The sequence below is a fragment of the Daucus carota genome, chromosome 9 (assembly GCF_001625215.2).
Source record: "Daucus carota subsp. sativus chromosome 9, DH1 v3.0, whole genome shotgun sequence".
In the NCBI taxonomy this organism is placed as follows: Eukaryota; Viridiplantae; Streptophyta; class Magnoliopsida; order Apiales; family Apiaceae; genus Daucus; species Daucus carota.
In genome coordinates, this window is record NC_030389.2 from 45,772,025 (window position 1) to 45,790,202 (window position 18,178).

General features: G+C 38.9%; 1 non-coding gene across 1 annotated transcript; it reads right to left on the reverse strand.

Moving 5' to 3' along the window:
- Window positions 1–16,166: 16,166 nt before the first annotated feature.
- Window positions 16,167–16,273, reverse strand: LOC135149803 (small nucleolar RNA R71). Its single transcript, XR_010288018.1, has one exon. It is a non-coding gene; the product is annotated as a small nucleolar RNA R71 (small nucleolar RNA).
- Window positions 16,274–18,178: the final 1,905 nt, after the last annotated feature.

The window sequence follows — 18,178 nt, forward strand, 5'->3', positions numbered from 1 at the left end:
CCATAGGGACCCATTTATGTGAAAATATCAAAAGAAACTTCCCGGTGAAATTTTCATGAAATTCCCGTGTACTAATCCCTTTGAGAATTCGTCAAAAACTCGAACTTCATTATATCAGCTCCGATTCAATCCCGACTGCCCCGAATATGGTCGTGACCAAATTCATATATCCATAGGAACCCATTTATGTGAAAATACCAAAAGAATCTGCTCGGGATATTTTCAAGAAATTCCCGTGTACTAACCCCTTTGAGAATTCGTTAAAAACTCGAACTTCGTTATATCTGCTCCGATTTAGTCTCGATTGCCACAAATATGGTCGTGACCAAATTCATATATCCAAAGGGACCCATTTATGTGAAAATATCAAAAGAAACTTTCCGGTGAAATTTTCATGAAATTCCCGTGTACTAACCCTCATTGAGAATTCGTTAAAAACTCGAACTTCGTTATATCTGCTCCGATTCAGTCCCGATTGACCCAAATATGGCCGTGACCAAATTGATATATCCATAGGGACCTATTTATGTGGAAATATCAAAAGAAACTGCCCAGGGATATTTTCAAGAAATTCCCGTGTACCAACCCCTTTGAGAATTCGTCAAAAACTCGTACTTCATTATATCTGCTCCGATTCAGTCCCGATTGACCCAAATATGGTCGTGACCAAATTCATATATCCATAGGAACCCATTTATGTGAAAATATCAAAAGAATCTGCTCGGGATATTTTCAAGAAATTCCCGTGTACTAACCCCTTTGAAAATTCGTTAAAAACTCGAACTTCGTTATATCTGCTCCGATTTAGTCCCGATTGACACAAATATGGTCGTGACCAAATTCATATATCCATAGGGACCTATTTATGTGGAAATATCAAAAGAAACTGCCCAGGGATATTTTCAAAAAATTCCCGTGTACTAACCCCTTTGAGAATTCGTTAAAAACTCGAACTTCATTATATCAGCTCCGATTCAGTCCCGACTGCCCCGAATATGGTCGTGACCAAATTTATATATCCATAGGAACCCATTTATGTGAAAATATCAAAAGAATCTGCTCGGGATATTTTCAAGAAATTCCAATGTACTAACACCTTTGAGAATTCGTTAAAAACTCGAATTTCGTTATATCTGCTCCGATTTAGTCTCGATTGCCACAAATATGGTCGTGACCAAATTCATATATCCAAATGGACCCATTTATGTGAAAATATCAAAAGAAACTTCCCGGTGAAATTTTCATGAAATTCCCGTGTACTAACCCTCATTGAGAATTCGTTAAAATCTCGAACTTCGTTATATCTGCTCCGATTCAGTCCCGATTGACCCAAATGTGGCCGTGACCAAATTGATATATCCATAGGGACCTATTTATGTGGAAATATCAAAAGAAACTGCCCAGGGATATTTTCAAGAAATTCCCGTGTACTAACCCCCTTTGAGAATTCGTCAAAAACTCGTACTTCATTATATCTGCTCCGATTCAGTCCCGGTTGACCCAAATATGGTCGTGACCAAATTCATATATCCATAGGGACCTATTTATGTGGAAATATCAAAAGAAACTGCCCAGGGATATTTTCAAAAAATTCCCGTGTACTAACCCCTTTGAGAATTCGTTAAAAACTCGAACTTCATTATATCAGCTACCATTCAGTCCCGACTGCCCCAAATATTGTCATGACCAAATTCATATATCCATAGGGACCCATTTATGTGAAAATATCAAAAGAAACTTCCCGGTGAAATTTTCATGAAATTCCCGTGTACTAACCCCTTTGAGAATTCGTCAAAAACTCGAACTTCATTATATCAGCTCCGATTCAGTCCCGACTGCCCCGAATATGGTCGTGACCAAATTCATATATCCATAGGAACCCATTTATGTGAAAATATCAAAAGAATCTGCGCGGGATATTTTCAAGAAATTCCCGTGTACTAACCCCTTTGAGAATTCGTTAAAAACTCGAACTTCGTTATATCTGCTCCGATTTAGTCTCGATTGCCCCAAATATGGTCGTGACCAGATTCATATATCCATAGGGACCTATTTATGTGGAAATATCAAAAGAAACTGCCCAGGGATATTTTCAAAAAATTCCCGTGTACTAACCCCTTTGAGAATTCGTTAAAAACTCGAACTTCATTATATCAGCTACCATTCAGTCCCGACTGCCCCAAATATTGTCATGACCAAATTCATATATCCATAGGGACCCATTTATGTGAAAATATCAAAAGAAACTTCCCGGTGAAATTTTCATGAAATTCCCGTGTACTAACCCCTTTGAGAATTCGTCAAAAACTCGAACTTCATTATATCAGCTCCGATTCAGTCCCGACTGCCCCGAATATGGTCGTGACCAAATTCATATATCCATAGGAACCCATTTATGTGAAAATATCAAAAGAATATGCGCGGGATATTTTCAAGAAATTCCCGTGTACTAACCCCTTTGAGAATTCGTTAAAAACTCGAACTTCGTTATATCTGCTCCGATTTAGTCTCGATTGCCCCAAATATGGTCGTGACCAAATTCATATATCCAAAGGGACCCATTTATGTGAAAATATCAAAAGAAAATTCCCGGTGAAATTTTCATGAAATTCCCGTGTACTAACCCTCATTGAGAATTCGTTAAAAACTCGAACTTCGTTATATCTGCTCCGATTCAGTCCCGATTGACCCAAATATGGCCGTGACCAAGTTGATATATCCATAGGGACCTATTTATGTGGAAATATCAAAAGAAACTGCCCAGGGATATTTTCAAAAAATTCCCGTGCACTAACCCTTTTGAGAATTCGTCAAAAACTCATACTTCATTATATCTGCTCCGATTGAGTCTCGATTGCCCCAAATATGGTCGTGACCAAATTCATATATCCAAAGGGACCCATTTATGTGAAAATATCAAAAGAAAATTCCCGGTTAAATTTTCATGAAATTCCCGTGTACTAACCCTCATTGAGAATTCGTTAAAAACTCGAACTTCGTTATATCTGCTCCGATTCAGTCCCGATTGACCCAAATATGGCCGTGACCAAATTGATATATCCATAGGGACCTATTTATGTGGAAATATCAAAAGAAACTGCCCAGGGATATTTTCAAAAAATTCCCGTGCACTAACCCTTTTGAGAATTTGTCAAAAACTCATACTTCATTATATCTGCTCCGATTCAGTCCCGATTGACACAAATATGGTCGTGACCAAATTCATATATCCATAGGGACCTATTTATGTGGAAATATCAAAAGAAACTGCCCAGGGATATTTTCAAAAAATTCCCGTGTACTAACCCCTTTGAGAATTCGTTAAAAACTCGAACTTCATTATATCAGCTCCGATTCAGTCCCGACTGCCCCGAATATGGTCGTGACCAAATTCATATATCCATCGGAACCCATTTATGTGAAAATATCAAAAGAATCTGCTCGGGATATTTTCAAGAAATTGCCGTGGACTAACCCCTTTGAGAATTCGTTAAAAACTCGAACTTCGTTATATCTGCTCCGATTTAGTCTCGATTGCCACAAATATGGTCGTGACCAAATTCATATATCCAAAGGGACCCATTTATGTGAAAATATCAAAAAAAAACTTCCCGGTGAAATTTTCATGAAATTCCCGTGTACTAACCCTCATTGAGAATTCGTTAAAAACTCGAACTTCATTATATCTGCTCCGATTCAGTCCCGATTGACCCAAATATGGCCGTGACCAAATTGATATATCCATAGGGACCTATTTATGTGGAAACATCAAAAGAAACTGCCCAGGGATATTTTCAAGAAATTCCCGTGTACTAACCCCCTTTGAGAATTCGTCAAAAACTCGTACTTCATTATATCTGCTCCGATTCAGTCCCGATTGACCCAAATATGGTCGTGACCAAATTCATATATCCATAGGGACCTATTTATGTGGAAATATCAAAAGAAACTGCCCAGGGATATTTTCAAAAAATTCCTGTGTACTAACCCCTTTGAGAATTCGTTAAAAACTCGAACTTCATTATATCAGCTACCATTCAGTCCCGACTGCCCCAAATATTGTCATGACCAAATTCATATATCCATAGGGACCCATTTATGTGAAAATATCAAAAGAAACTTCCCGGTGAAATTTTCATGAAATTCCCGTGTACTAACCCCTTTGAGAATTCGTCAAAAACTCGAACTTCATTATATCAGCTCCGATTCAGTCCCGACTGCCCCGAATATGGTCGTGACCAAATTCATATATCCATAGGAACCCATTTATGTGAAAATATCAAAAGAATCTGCTCGGGATATTTTCAAGAAATTCCCGTGTACTATCCCCTCCTTTGAGAATTCGTTAAAAACTCGAACTTCATTATATCTGCTCCCATTTAGTCTCGATTGCCCCAAATATGGTCGTGACCAAATTCATATATCCAAAGGGACCCATTTATGTGAGAATATCAAAAGAAACTTCCCGGTGAAATTTTCATGAAATTCCCGTCCTACTAACACTCATTGAGAATTCGTTAAAAACTCGAACTTCGTTATATATGCTCCGATTCAGTCCCGATTGACCCAAATATGGCCGTGACCAAATTGATATATCTATAGGGACCTATTTATGTGGAAATATCAAAAGAAACTGCCCAGGGATATTTTCAAGAAATTCCAGTGTACTAACCCCCTGTGAGAATTCATCAAAAACTCGTAATTCATTATATCTGCTCCGATTCAGTCCCGATTGACCCAAATATGGTCGTGACCAAATTCATATATCCATAGGGACCTATTTATGTGGAAATATCAAAAGAAACTGCCCAGGGATATTTTCAAAAAATTCCCGTGCACTAACCCTTTTGAGAATTCGTTAAAAACTCGAACTTCATTATATCAGCTACCATTCAGTCCCGACTGCCCCAAATATTGTCATGACCAAATTCATATATCCATAGGGACCATTTATGTGAAAATATCAAAAGAAACTTCCCGGTGAAATTTTCATGAAATTCCCGTGAACTTACTCCCTTTGAGAATTCGTCAAAAAATCGAACTTCGTTATATCTGCGACGATTCAGTCCCGACTGTCCAAAATATGGTCGCGACCAAATTCATATATCCAAAGGGACCCATTTATGTGAAAATATCAAAAGAATCTGCCCGGGATATTTTCAAGAAATTCCCTTGTACTAACCCCTTTGAGAATTCGTCAAAAACTCGAACTTCGTTATATCTGCTCCGATTCAGTCCCGATTGCCCCAAATATCGTCGTGACCAAATTCATATATCCATAGGGACCCATTTATGTGAAAATATCAAAAGAAACTGCCCGGTGAAATTTTCATGAAATTCCCGTGAACAACTCCCTTTGAGAATTCGTCAAAAAATCGAACTTCGTTATATCTGCTACGATTCAGTCCCGACTGTCCAAAATATGGTCGTCATATATCCATAGGAACCCATTTATGTGAAAATATCAAAAGAATCTGCCCGGGATATTTTCAAGAAATTCCCGTGTACTTACCCTTTTGAGAATTCGTCAAAAACTCGAACTTCGTTATATCTGCTCCGATTCAGTCCCGAATGCCCCAAATATCGTCGTGAACAAATTCATAAATCCATAGGGACCCATTTATGTGAAAATATCAAAAGAAACTTCCCGGTGAAAATTTCATGAAATTCCCGTGTACTAACCCCTTTGAGAATTCGTTCAAAACTCGAACTTCATTATATCAGCTCCAATTTAGTCTCGATTGCCCCGAATATGGTCGTGACCAAATTCATATATCCAAAGGGACCCATTTATGTGAAAATATCAAAAGAATCAGCTCGGGAAATTTTCATGAAATTCCCGTGTACTAACCCCCTTTGAGAATTCGTTAAAAACTCGAACTTCGTTATATCTGCTCCGATTCAGTCCCGATTGACCCAAATATGGCCGTGACCAAATTGATATATCCATAGGGACCTATTTATGTGGAAATATCAAAAGAAACTGCCCAGGGATATTTTCAAAAAATTCCCGTGTACTAACCCCTTTGAGAATTCGTTAAAAACTCGAACTTCATTATATCAGCTACCATTCAGTCCCGACTGCCCCAAATATTGTCATGACCAAATTCATATATCCATAGGGACCCATTTATGTGAAAATATCAAAAGAAACTTCCCGGTGAAATTTTCATGAAATTCCCGTGTACTAACCCCTTTGAGAATTCGTCAAAAACTCGAACTTCATTATATCAGCTCCGATTCAGTCCCGACTGCCCCGAATATGGTCGTGACCAAATTCATATATCCATAGGAACCCATTTATGTGAAAATATCAAAAGAATCTGCGCGGGATATTTTCAAGAAATTCCCGTGTACTAACCCCTTTGAGAATTCGTTAAAAACTCGAACTTCGTTATATCTGCTCCGATTTAGTCTCGATTGCCCCAAATATGGTCGTGACCAGATTCATATATCCATAGGGACCTATTTATGTGGAAATATCAAAAGAAACTGCCCAGGGATATTTTCAAAAAATTCCCGTGTACTAACCCCTTTGAGAATTCGTTAAAAACTCGAACTTCATTATATCAGCTACCATTCAGTCCCGACTGCCCCAAATATTGTCATGACCAAATTCATATATCCATAGGGACCCATTTATGTGAAAATATCAAAAGAAACTTCCCGGTGAAATTTTCATGAAATTCCCGTGTACTAACCCCTTTGAGAATTCGTCAAAAACTCGAACTTCATTATATCAGCTCCGATTCAGTCCCGACTGCCCCGAATATGGTCGTGACCAAATTCATATATCCATAGGAACCCATTTATGTGAAAATATCAAAAGAATATGCGCGGGATATTTTCAAGAAATTCCCGTGTACTAACCCCTTTGAGAATTCGTTAAAAACTCGAACTTCGTTATATCTGCTCCGATTTAGTCTCGATTGCCCCAAATATGGTCGTGACCAAATTCATATATCCAAAGGGACCCATTTATGTGAAAATATCAAAAGAAAATTCCCGGTGAAATTTTCATGAAATTCCCGTGTACTAACCCTCATTGAGAATTCGTTAAAAACTCGAACTTCGTTATATCTGCTCCGATTCAGTCCCGATTGACCCAAATATGGCCGTGACCAAATTGATATATCCATAGGGACCTATTTATGTGGAAATATCAAAAGAAACTGCCCAGGGATATTTTCAAAATATTCCCGTGCACTAACCCTTTTGAGAATTCGTCAAAAACTCATACTTCATTATATCTGCTCCGATTGAGTCTCGATTGCCCCAAATATGGTCGTGACCAAATTCATATATCCAAAGGGACCCATTTATGTGAAAATATCAAAAGAAAATTCCCGGTTAAATTTTCATGAAATTCCCGTGTACTAACCCTCATTGAGAATTCGTTAAAAACTCGAACTTCGTTATATCTGCTCCGATTCAGTCCCGATTGACCCAAATATGGCCGTGACCAAATTGATATATCCATAGGGACCTATTTATGTGGAAATATCAAAAGAAACTGCCCAGGGATATTTTCAAAAAATTCCCGTGCACTAACCCTTTTGAGAATTTGTCAAAAACTCATACTTCATTATATCTGCTCCGATTCAGTCCCGATTGACACAAATATGGTCGTGACCAAATTCATATATCCATAGGGACCTATTTATGTGGAAATATCAAAAGAAACTGCCCAGGGATATTTTCAAAAAATTCCCGTGTACTAACCCCTTTGAGAATTCGTTAAAAACTCGAACTTCATTATATCAGCTCCGATTCAGTCCCGACTGCCCCGAATATGGTCGTGACCAAATTCATATATCCATCGGAACCCATTTATGTGAAAATATCAAAAGAATCTGCTCGGGATATTTTCAAGAAATTGCCGTGGACTAACCCCTTTGAGAATTCGTTAAAAACTCGAACTTCGTTATATCTGCTCCGATTTAGTCTCGATTGCCACAAATATGGTCGTGACCAAATTCATATATCCAAAGGGACCCATTTATGTGAAAATATCAAAAAAAAACTTCCCGGTGAAATTTTCATGAAATTCCCGTGTACTAACCCTCATTGAGAATTCGTTAAAAACTCGAACTTCATTATATCTGCTCCGATTCAGTCCCGATTGACCCAAATATGGCCGTGACCAAATTGATATATCCATAGGGACCTATTTATGTGGAAACATCAAAAGAAACTGCCCAGGGATATTTTCAAGAAATTCCCGTGTACTAACCCCCTTTGAGAATTCGTCAAAAACTCGTACTTCATTATATCTGCTCCGATTCAGTCCCGATTGACCCAAATATGGTCGTGACCAAATTCATATATCCATAGGGACCTATTTATGTGGAAATATCAAAAGAAACTGCCCAGGGATATTTTCAAAAAATTCCTGTGTACTAACCCCTTTGAGAATTCGTTAAAAACTCGAACTTCATTATATCAGCTACCATTCAGTCCCGACTGCCCCAAATATTGTCATGACCAAATTCATATATCCATAGGGACCATTTATGTGAAAATATCAAAAGAAACTTCCCGGTGAAATTTTCATGAAATTCCCGTGAACTTACTCCCTTTGAGAATTCGTCAAAAAATCGAACTTCGTTATATCTGCGACGATTCAGTCCCGACTGTCCAAAATATGGTCGCGACCAAATTCATATATCCAAAGGGACCCATTTATGTGAAAATATCAAAAGAATCTGCCCGGGATATTTTCAAGAAATTCCCTTGTACTAACCCCTTTGAGAATTCGTCAAAAACTCGAACTTCGTTATATCTGCTCCGATTCAGTCCCGATTGCCCCAAATATCGTCGTGACCAAATTCATATATCCATAGGGACCCATTTATGTGAAAATATCAAAAGAAACTGCCCGGTGAAATTTTCATGAAATTCCCGTGAACAACTCCCTTTGAGAATTCGTCAAAAAATCGAACTTCGTTATATCTGCTACGATTCAGTCCCGACTGTCCAAAATATGGTCGTCATATATCCATAGGAACCCATTTATGTGAAAATATCAAAAGAATCTGCCCGGGATATTTTCAAGAAATTCCCGTGTACTTACCCTTTTGAGAATTCGTCAAAAACTCGAACTTCGTTATATCTGCTCCGATTCAGTCCCGATTGCCCCAAATATCGTCGTGAACAAATTCATATATCCATAGGGACCCATTTATGTGAAAATATCAAAAGAAACTTCCCGGTGAAAATTTCATGAAATTCCCGTGTACTAACCCCTTTGAGAATTCGTTCAAAACTCGAACTTCATTATATCAGCTCCAATTTAGTCTCGATTGCCCCGAATATGGTCGTGACCAAATTCATATATCCAAAGGGACCCATTTATGTGAAAATATCAAAAGAATCAACTCGGGAAATTTTCATGAAATTCCCGTGTACTAACCCCCTTTGAGAATTCGTTAAAAACTCGAACTTCGTTATATCTGCTCCGATTCAGTCCCGATTGACCCAAATATGGCCGTGACCAAATTGATATATCCATAGGGACCTATTTATGTGGAAATATCAAAAGAAACTGCCCAGGGATATTTTCAAGAAATTCCCGTGTACTAACCCTCTTTGAGAATTCGTCAAAAACTCGTACTTCATTATATCTGCTCCGATTCAGTCCCGATTGACCCAAATATGGTCGTGACCAAATTCATATATTCATAGGGACTTATTTATGTGGAAATATCAAAAGAAACTGCCCAGGATATTTTCAAAAAATTCCCGTGTACTAACCCCTTTGAGAATTCGTTAAAAACTCGAACTTCATTATATCAGCTCCGATTCAGTCCCGACTGCCCCGAATATGGTCGTGACCAAATTCATATATCCATAGGAACCCATTTATGTGAAAATATCAAAAGAATATGCTCGGGATATTTTCAAGAAATTCCCGTGTACTAACCCCTTTCAGAATTCGTTAAAAACTCGAACTTCGTTATATCTGCTCCGATTTAGTCTCGATTGCCACAAATATGGTCGTGACCAAATTCATATATCCAAAGGGACCCATTTATGTGAAAATATCAAAAGAAACTTCCCGGTGAAATTTTCATGAAATTCCCGTGTACTAACCCTCATTGAGAATTCGTTAAAAACTCGAACTTCGTTATATCTGCTCCGATTCAGTCCCGATTGACCCAAATATGGCCGTGACCAAATTGATATATCCATAGGGACCTATTTATGTGGAAATATCAAAAGAAACTGCCCAGGGATATTTTCAAGAAATTCCCGTGTACGAACCCCCTTTGAGAATTCGTCAAAAACTCGTACTTCATTATATCTGCTCCGATTCAGTCCCGATTGACCCAAATATGGTCGTGACCAAATTCATATATCCATAGGGACCTATTTATGTGGAAATATCAAAAGAAACTGCCCAGGGATATTTTCAAAAAATTCCCGTGTACTAACCCCTTTCAGAATTCGTTAAAAACTCGAACTTCGTTATATCTGCTCCGATTTAGTCTCGATTGCCCCAAATATTATCATGACCAAATTCATATATCCATAGGGACCCATTTATGTGAAAATATCAAAAGAAACTTCCCGGTGAAATTTTCATGAAATTCCCGTGAACAACTCCCTTTGAGAATTCGTCAAAAAATCGAACTTCGTTATATCTGCTACGATTCAGTCCCGACTGACCCAAATATGGTCGTGACCAAATTCATATATCCATAGGGACCTATTTATGTGGAAATATCAAAAGAAACTGCCCAGGGATATTTTCAAAAAATTCCCGTGTACTAACCCCTTTCAGAATTCGTTAAAAACTCGAACTTCGTTATATCTGCTCCGATTTAGTCTCGATTGCCCCAAATATTGTCATGAACAAATTCATATATCCATAGGGACCCATTTATGTGAAAATATCAAAAGAAACTTCCCGGTGAAATTTTCATGAAATTCCCGTGAACAACTCCCTTTGAGAATTCGTCAAAAAATCGAACTTCGTTATATCTGCTACGATTCAGTCCCGACTGTCCAAAATATGGTCGTGACCAAATTCATATATCCACAGGAACCCATTTATGTGAAAATATCAAAAGAATCTGCCCGGGATATTTTCAAGAAATTCCCGTGTACTTACCCCTTTGAGAATTCGTCAAAAACTCGAACTTCGTTATATCTGCTCCGATTCAGTCCCGATTGCCCCAAATATCGTCGTGACCAAATTCATATATCCATAGGGACCATTTATGTGAAAATATCAAAAGAAACTTCCCGGTGAAATTTTCATGAAATTCCCGTGAACTTACTCCCTTTGAGAATTCGTCAAAAAATCGAACTTCGTTATATCTGCGACGATTCAGTCCCGACTGTCCAAAATATGGTCGCGACCAAATTCATATATCCAAAGGGACCCATTTATGTGAAAATATCAAAAGCATCTGCCCGGGATATTTTCAAGAAATTCCCTTGTACTAACCCCTTTGAGAATTCGTCAAAAACTCGAACTTCGTTATATCTGCTCCGATTCAGTCCCGATTGCCCCAAATATCGTCGTGACCAAATTCATATATCCATAGGGACCCATTTATGTGAAAATATCAAAAGAAACTTCCCGGTGAAATTTTCATGAAATTCCCGTGAACAACTCCCTTTGAGAATTCGTCAAAAAATCGAACTTCGTTATATCTGCTACGATTCAGTCCCGACTGTCCAAAATATGGTCGTCATATATCCATAGGAACCCATTTATGTGAAAATATCAAAAGAATCTGCCCGGGATATTTTCAAGAAATTCCCGTGTACTTACCCTTTTGAGAATTCGTCAAAAACTCGAACTTCGTTATATCTGCTCCGATTCAGTCCCGATTGCCCCAAATATCGTCGTGAACAAATTCATATATCCATAGGGACCCATTTATGTGAAAATATCAAAAGAAACTTCCCGGTGAAAATTTCATGAAATTCCCGTGTACTAACCCCTTTGAGAATTCGTTCAAAACTCGAACTTCATTATATCAGCTCCAATTTAGTCTCGATTGCCCCGAATATGGTCGTGACCAAATTCATATATCCAAAGGGACCCATTTATGTGAAAATATCAAAAGAATCAGCTCGGGAAATTTTCATGAAATTCCCGTGTACTAACCCCCTTTGAGAATTCGTTAAAAACTCGAACTTCGTTATATCTGCTCCGATTCAGTCCCGATTGACCCAAATATGGCCGTGACCAAATTGATATATCCATAGGGACCTATTTATGTGGAAATATCAAAAGAAACTGCCCAGGGATATTTTCAAGAAATTCCCGTGTACTAACCCTCTTTGAGAATTCGTCAAAAACTCGTACTTCATTATATCTGCTCCGATTCAGTCCCGATTGACCCAAATATGGTCGTGACCAAATTCATATATCCATAGGGACTTATTTATGTGGAAATATCAAAAGAAACTGCCCAGGATATTTTCAAAAAATTCCCGTGTACTAACCCCTTTGAGAATTCGTTAAAAACTCGAACTTCATTATATCAGCTCCGATTCAGTCCCGACTGCCCCGAATATGGTCGTGACCAAATTCATATATCCATAGGAACCCATTTATGTGAAAATATCAAAAGAATCTGCTCGGGATATTTTCAAGAAATTCCCGTGTACTAACCCCTTTCAGAATTCGTTAAAAACTCGAACTTCGTTATATCTGCTCCGATTTAGTCTCGATTGCCACAAATATGGTCGTGACCAAATTCATATATCCAAAGGGACCCATTTATGTGAAAATATCAAAAGAAACTTCCCGGTGAAATTTTCATGAAATTCCCGTGTACTAACCCTCATTGAGAATTCGTTAAAAACTCGAACTTCGTTATATCTGCTCCGATTCAGTCCCGATTGACCCAAATATGGCCGTGACCAAATTGATATATCCATAGGGACCTATTTATGTGGAAATATCAAAAGAAACTGCCCAGGGATATTTTCAAGAAATTCCCGTGTACGAACCCCCTTTGAGAATTCGTCAAAAACTCGTACTTCATTATATCTGCTCCGATTCAGTCCCGATTGACCCAAATATGGTCGTGACCAAATTCATATATCCATAGGGACCTATTTATGTGGAAATATCAAAAGAAACTGCCCAGGGATATTTTCAAAAAATTCCCGTGTACTAACCCCTTTCAGAATTCGTTAAAAACTCGAACTTCGTTATATCTGCTCCGATTTAGTCTCGATTGCCCCAAATATTGTCATGACCAAATTCATATATCCATAGGGACCCATTTATGTGAAAATATCAAAAGAAACTTCCCGGTGAAATTTTCATGAAATTCCCGTGAACAACTCCCTTTGAGAATTCGTCAAAAAATCGAACTTCGTTATATCTGCTACGATTCAGTCCCGACTGTCCAAAATATGGTCGTGACCAAATTCATATATCCACAGGAACCCATTTATGTGAAAATATCAAAAGAATCTGCCCGGGATATTTTCAAGAAATTCCCGTGTACTTACCCCTTTGAGAATTCGTCAAAAACTCGAACTTCGTTATATCTGCTCCGATTCAGTCCCGATTGCCCCAAATATTGTCGTGACCAAATTCATATATCCATAGGGACCCATTTATGTGAAAATATCAAAAGAAACTTCCCGGTGAAAATTTCATGAAATTCCCGTGTACTTACCCCTTTGAGAATTCGTTCAAAACTCGAACTTCATTATATCAGCTCCAATTTAGTCTCGATTGCCCCGAATATGGTCGTGAGCAAATTCATATATCCAAAGGGACCCATTTATGTGAAAATATCAAAAGAATCAGCTCGGGATATTTTCATGAAATTCCCGTGTACTAACCTTCATTGAGAATTCGTTAAAAACTCGAACTTCGTTATATCTGCTCCGATTCAGTCCCGATTGACCCAAATATGGCCGTGACCAAATTGATATATCCATAGGGACCTATTTATGTGGAAATATCAAAAGAAACTGCCCAGGGATATTTTCAAGAAATTCCCGTGTACTAACTGATAAGTGGTATTTATACACACTTATAGGCCTTCATTTCCACTTAAATTGGTTGGTTGTACTTAAGTGTTTAGTGTCTTTTGATGTGTTTTTATTGTTTTTCTGTGCAGGTCACGAGTTGAGGTGATGAAGTGATTTTCTATCATTTTAGGTTGTTTTTGGTGCATTATTTGCAAGAATGGAGAATTGTGGATTCATCACAACTTGGGATTTTGTGGGTACATCTTCTACAAACCCTCACGAGAACACACTCGTCCACTAGAGCTATCTAGGGGTTTAAAGGGCTTGTTGCATGTGCTAAATGCAACCGTGATCACCTACGGAAGTGGTACTAGAGCGAGGAAGGACAAGCACGCGAGAACGAGCGGAATTGGAGAAATTGGCCATCCGGGGGCAGACACTAGCGCGCCCGCGCTAGTGCCTAGCGCGCCCGCGCTACAGCCTGTTCCACTAGCGCGCCCGCGCTAGCTACTGTCCCACTAGCGCGCCTGCGCTAGTTTAGCGCGGCCGCGCCCAACAGAGTTGTTCCGGGCTGATTTTTGAAGCTTTTCTGATGGATTTTAGCAGCGGTCGAGGCCCGGTTGACTTGGTCAATGTATTTTAATTTCTCATGTGAAAAAACCCTAGCCTCACTTGTATCATAGAACTATATCATAGTTTAGTTTTTGTAATCAAGCACATTATCAGTTTGTATTGGATCGTTCTTCGCGAGGAAGTGACAGTTTCGAGCGAGATCGTGAACATCAAATCTGTAAAGTTGTGTTCTTTATTATTAATTCAAGTATTTTTATTCCGTTTAATTCTCGTAATTTATTTATCATGTTTTCACTAGAACCCATGATGTCGATTAGTTCGATTATGAACTAACCGCCTTCATGGGATTCTAATGGATTTATCGATGTAGTCTAGTAACGAATATTAATTGCTTGATTGTGTGACGTACGTTGATTTCTTTGCATGAGCCGTGCTTATTCTTCTTAGGAGCGTAGCTAACTTCTAAGTTGTTTGTTAATTCTTTCTGAAGCGAGAGTGGATGATTGAATTTAGAACTATGCCATGTAAACATAGGATTATGTGAATGAAACATAATTTGTGGTAGACTTGAACTATTTTTATCACCCTGTGTAATCACGATAGACGACCTGTTATTAAACCTCTCTGCTTACACTACCGCTATAGAGATATAGGGTCTGAGCTTTGTTGGTGTCCATGAGATTTCTGTCTTAATTGCGGATTTTGATTGGTATGATATGTGTGCAACGAGAGTTGGCATGTATTACTTTCGTGTTGTCTGATTAGGATCAACAGTCACATGTTAATCAGTAATTTCAATTCTAGATGAATTCGATAATGAAGTTAGAATCCCATGTGTTTTCCTATTCTGAATTTGATTAGTAAATTTAGTTATTAGTATAAAAGAACCCATCCTTGTTAATTGTCTTAGCAGTGAAAATTACTCATACATTGTTGAATAGGTGCGTATTCTTAATTCACCAGTCTCTGTGGGAACAAACAAATATATTACTTGTGATCACGTGCGCTTGCGTGTAGATTTTTGCGAACAAGTTTTTGGCGCCGCTGCCGGGGACTCGGTGTTAATTAATTAGTTTATGTACTTGTCATCAGTGTGCATTAAAATTCACTGACTAGGATTCTATTCTCTTCTCACTTTTCTTCTTTTCTTTATTTCAGGTACTTGGGTCGCGTTTATGCTAACACGTTCTAAAGCTCGTAAGGAAGCAATTAATTCATCTTCTTCTTCTTCTGATTCTGAAACAATGACGGAACCTGAAGCACAACCAGACAGTAAGGCATTGAAGGATTTCTCTATGCCAAAGATTGATGATATCCAGTCAAGCATTGTCAGGCCTGCAATCGCAGCCAAAGCCTTTGAAATCAAACCAGGAACTATTCAAATGGTCCAGAACTCGGTACAGTATGGGGGTTGTCCTACTGAAGACCCTAATATGCATATACGTAATTTTATAGAGATCTGTGACACCTTCAAATTTAATGACGTCTCTGATGATGCTGTGAAGCTAAGGCTTTTCCCATTTTCACTGAGAGATAAGGCTAAGGGATGGTTACATTCTTTACCATCTGGTTCGATTACTACATGGGAAGATCTAGCTCAAAAGTTTCTCACTAAATTCTTCCCCATGGCAAAGACTGCTGCACTACGAAATGCTCTATCTCAATTCTCTCAACAATCAGGAGAAACATTCTGTGAAGCCTGGGAGCGATATAAGGAGATGCTAAGGAAGTGTCCCCATCATGGCATGCCGGATTGGATGCAAATAAACAGTTTCTATAATGGTCTTGGACCTCAATCCAGACCTATGCTTGATGCTGCTTCTGGAGGTGCGCTATGGGCTAAAAGTTATGAAGAAGCTTATGATCTTATTGAAATGATGGCTGCTAATGAATATCAGAACCCTACTCAAAGACTTACTCAAGGGAAGGTAGCCGGAATTCTTGACCTTGACACGTCTACAGCTATTGCTGCTCAACTTAAAGCTCTCACGATGAAAGTCGATTCTCTGGCTCACCAAGGAATTCAACAGCCAATCTCAATTTACGAATTATGTGCTGGTACTCACTCTACTGATCAATGTGCCATTTCTAGTGAATCAGCACAATTTGTGAGCAATTTTCAGAGAGGTCAACAGCCTGCCCCAGCTACTTACCATCCTAACAACCGAAATCATCCGAATTTCAGCTGGAGTAATAATCAGGGTTATAATCAACCTCAACAAGGATTTCAACAGGGACCTAAACAGTATAGTCAGGCTGGAACTTCACAACAGTATGCACCTAAACAGCCATATCACCCTCCGGGATTTCAGAATCATGGGCAATCAGCTAACGAAAGGTCTGACATGGAAGAGCTAAGACTCATGTACAAGAGTCAGGCAGTAACTTTAAAAGCCTTGGAGACACAAGTCGGTCAGTTAGCTAATGCTTTATTAAGCAGACCACAGGGGAATCTCCCTAGTGATACAGAGGTACCAGGTAAGAGGGACCCTAAAGAGCAAGTCCAATCCATTACGCTGAGATCTGGAAAAACTACAACAGGGCCAACCTCAACGTTAGTACAAGATCAGGATGATGAACCGCAAGAAATTCCAGCAGAACTTCCGTCGAATACAATTGGCATAAAACCTACTGTTGAAATGGACAAGGCTATCCCTGCAGCTGCTCCGGTATCAAAGCCATTATATCCACCACCTCCGTTTCCTAGGAGGTTAAAAAAACAGCAGCTGGATAAGCAATTTGGTAAATTCCTTGAAGTTTTCAAAAAGCTTCACATCAACATTCCGTTTGCTGAAGCACTCGAGCAAATGCCTAGCTATGCCAAATTCATGAAGGGTATTCTTTCAAAAAAGCTAAAGCTCGAGGAGTTAGAGACAGTAGCTTTAACGGAGGAATGTAGTGCTGTGCTTCAACAAAAATTACCACCTAAGCTTAAAGACCCGGGAAGCTTTACTATCCCTTGCACTATTGGGGAGTTCTCTTTTGATAAGTGTCTATGCGACTTGGGAGCTAGCATCAATCTGATGCCTCTATCTATCTTCACACAACTTGGCCTGCCAGAGCTCAAGCCGACAAACATGTCTCTACAGCTGGCTGATCGTTCGATCACATATCCGAGGGGTATAATTGAAGATGTGCTGGTCAAGGTTGATAAATTAATATTTCCAGCCGACTTCGTGATTCTTGATTTTGAAGAAGACAAAAGAATTCCTATCATCTTGGGTAGACCCTTTTTAGCCACCGGGCAAACTTTGATCGATGTACAAAAAGGGGAACTTACAATGAGAATACAAGATCAGACGGTCACGTTCAACGTATTCAATGCAATGAAATTACCAACTGATGAGGAATCTTGTTTCAGTATGGATGTACTTGATACTACGGCAGAAACTAATAGCCAGCGGGTTTTACAGAATGATGTATTGGAAGCAATCCTTACCAATGATGAGGAATTGGACAGTGAAGAAGAATTGGAAGAACTCCATCATCTTAACTCATCACCTTGGCGAAGGAATTTTGAACCACCTGTCGAATCTCTTGGCTTGGAGGAACAAAAGGAAGATCATAAACCACTACAACCATCAGTGATCGAAGCACCTAAACTTGAACTTAAACCGCTACCGGATCACTTGAGGTATGCTTTTCTTGGTAA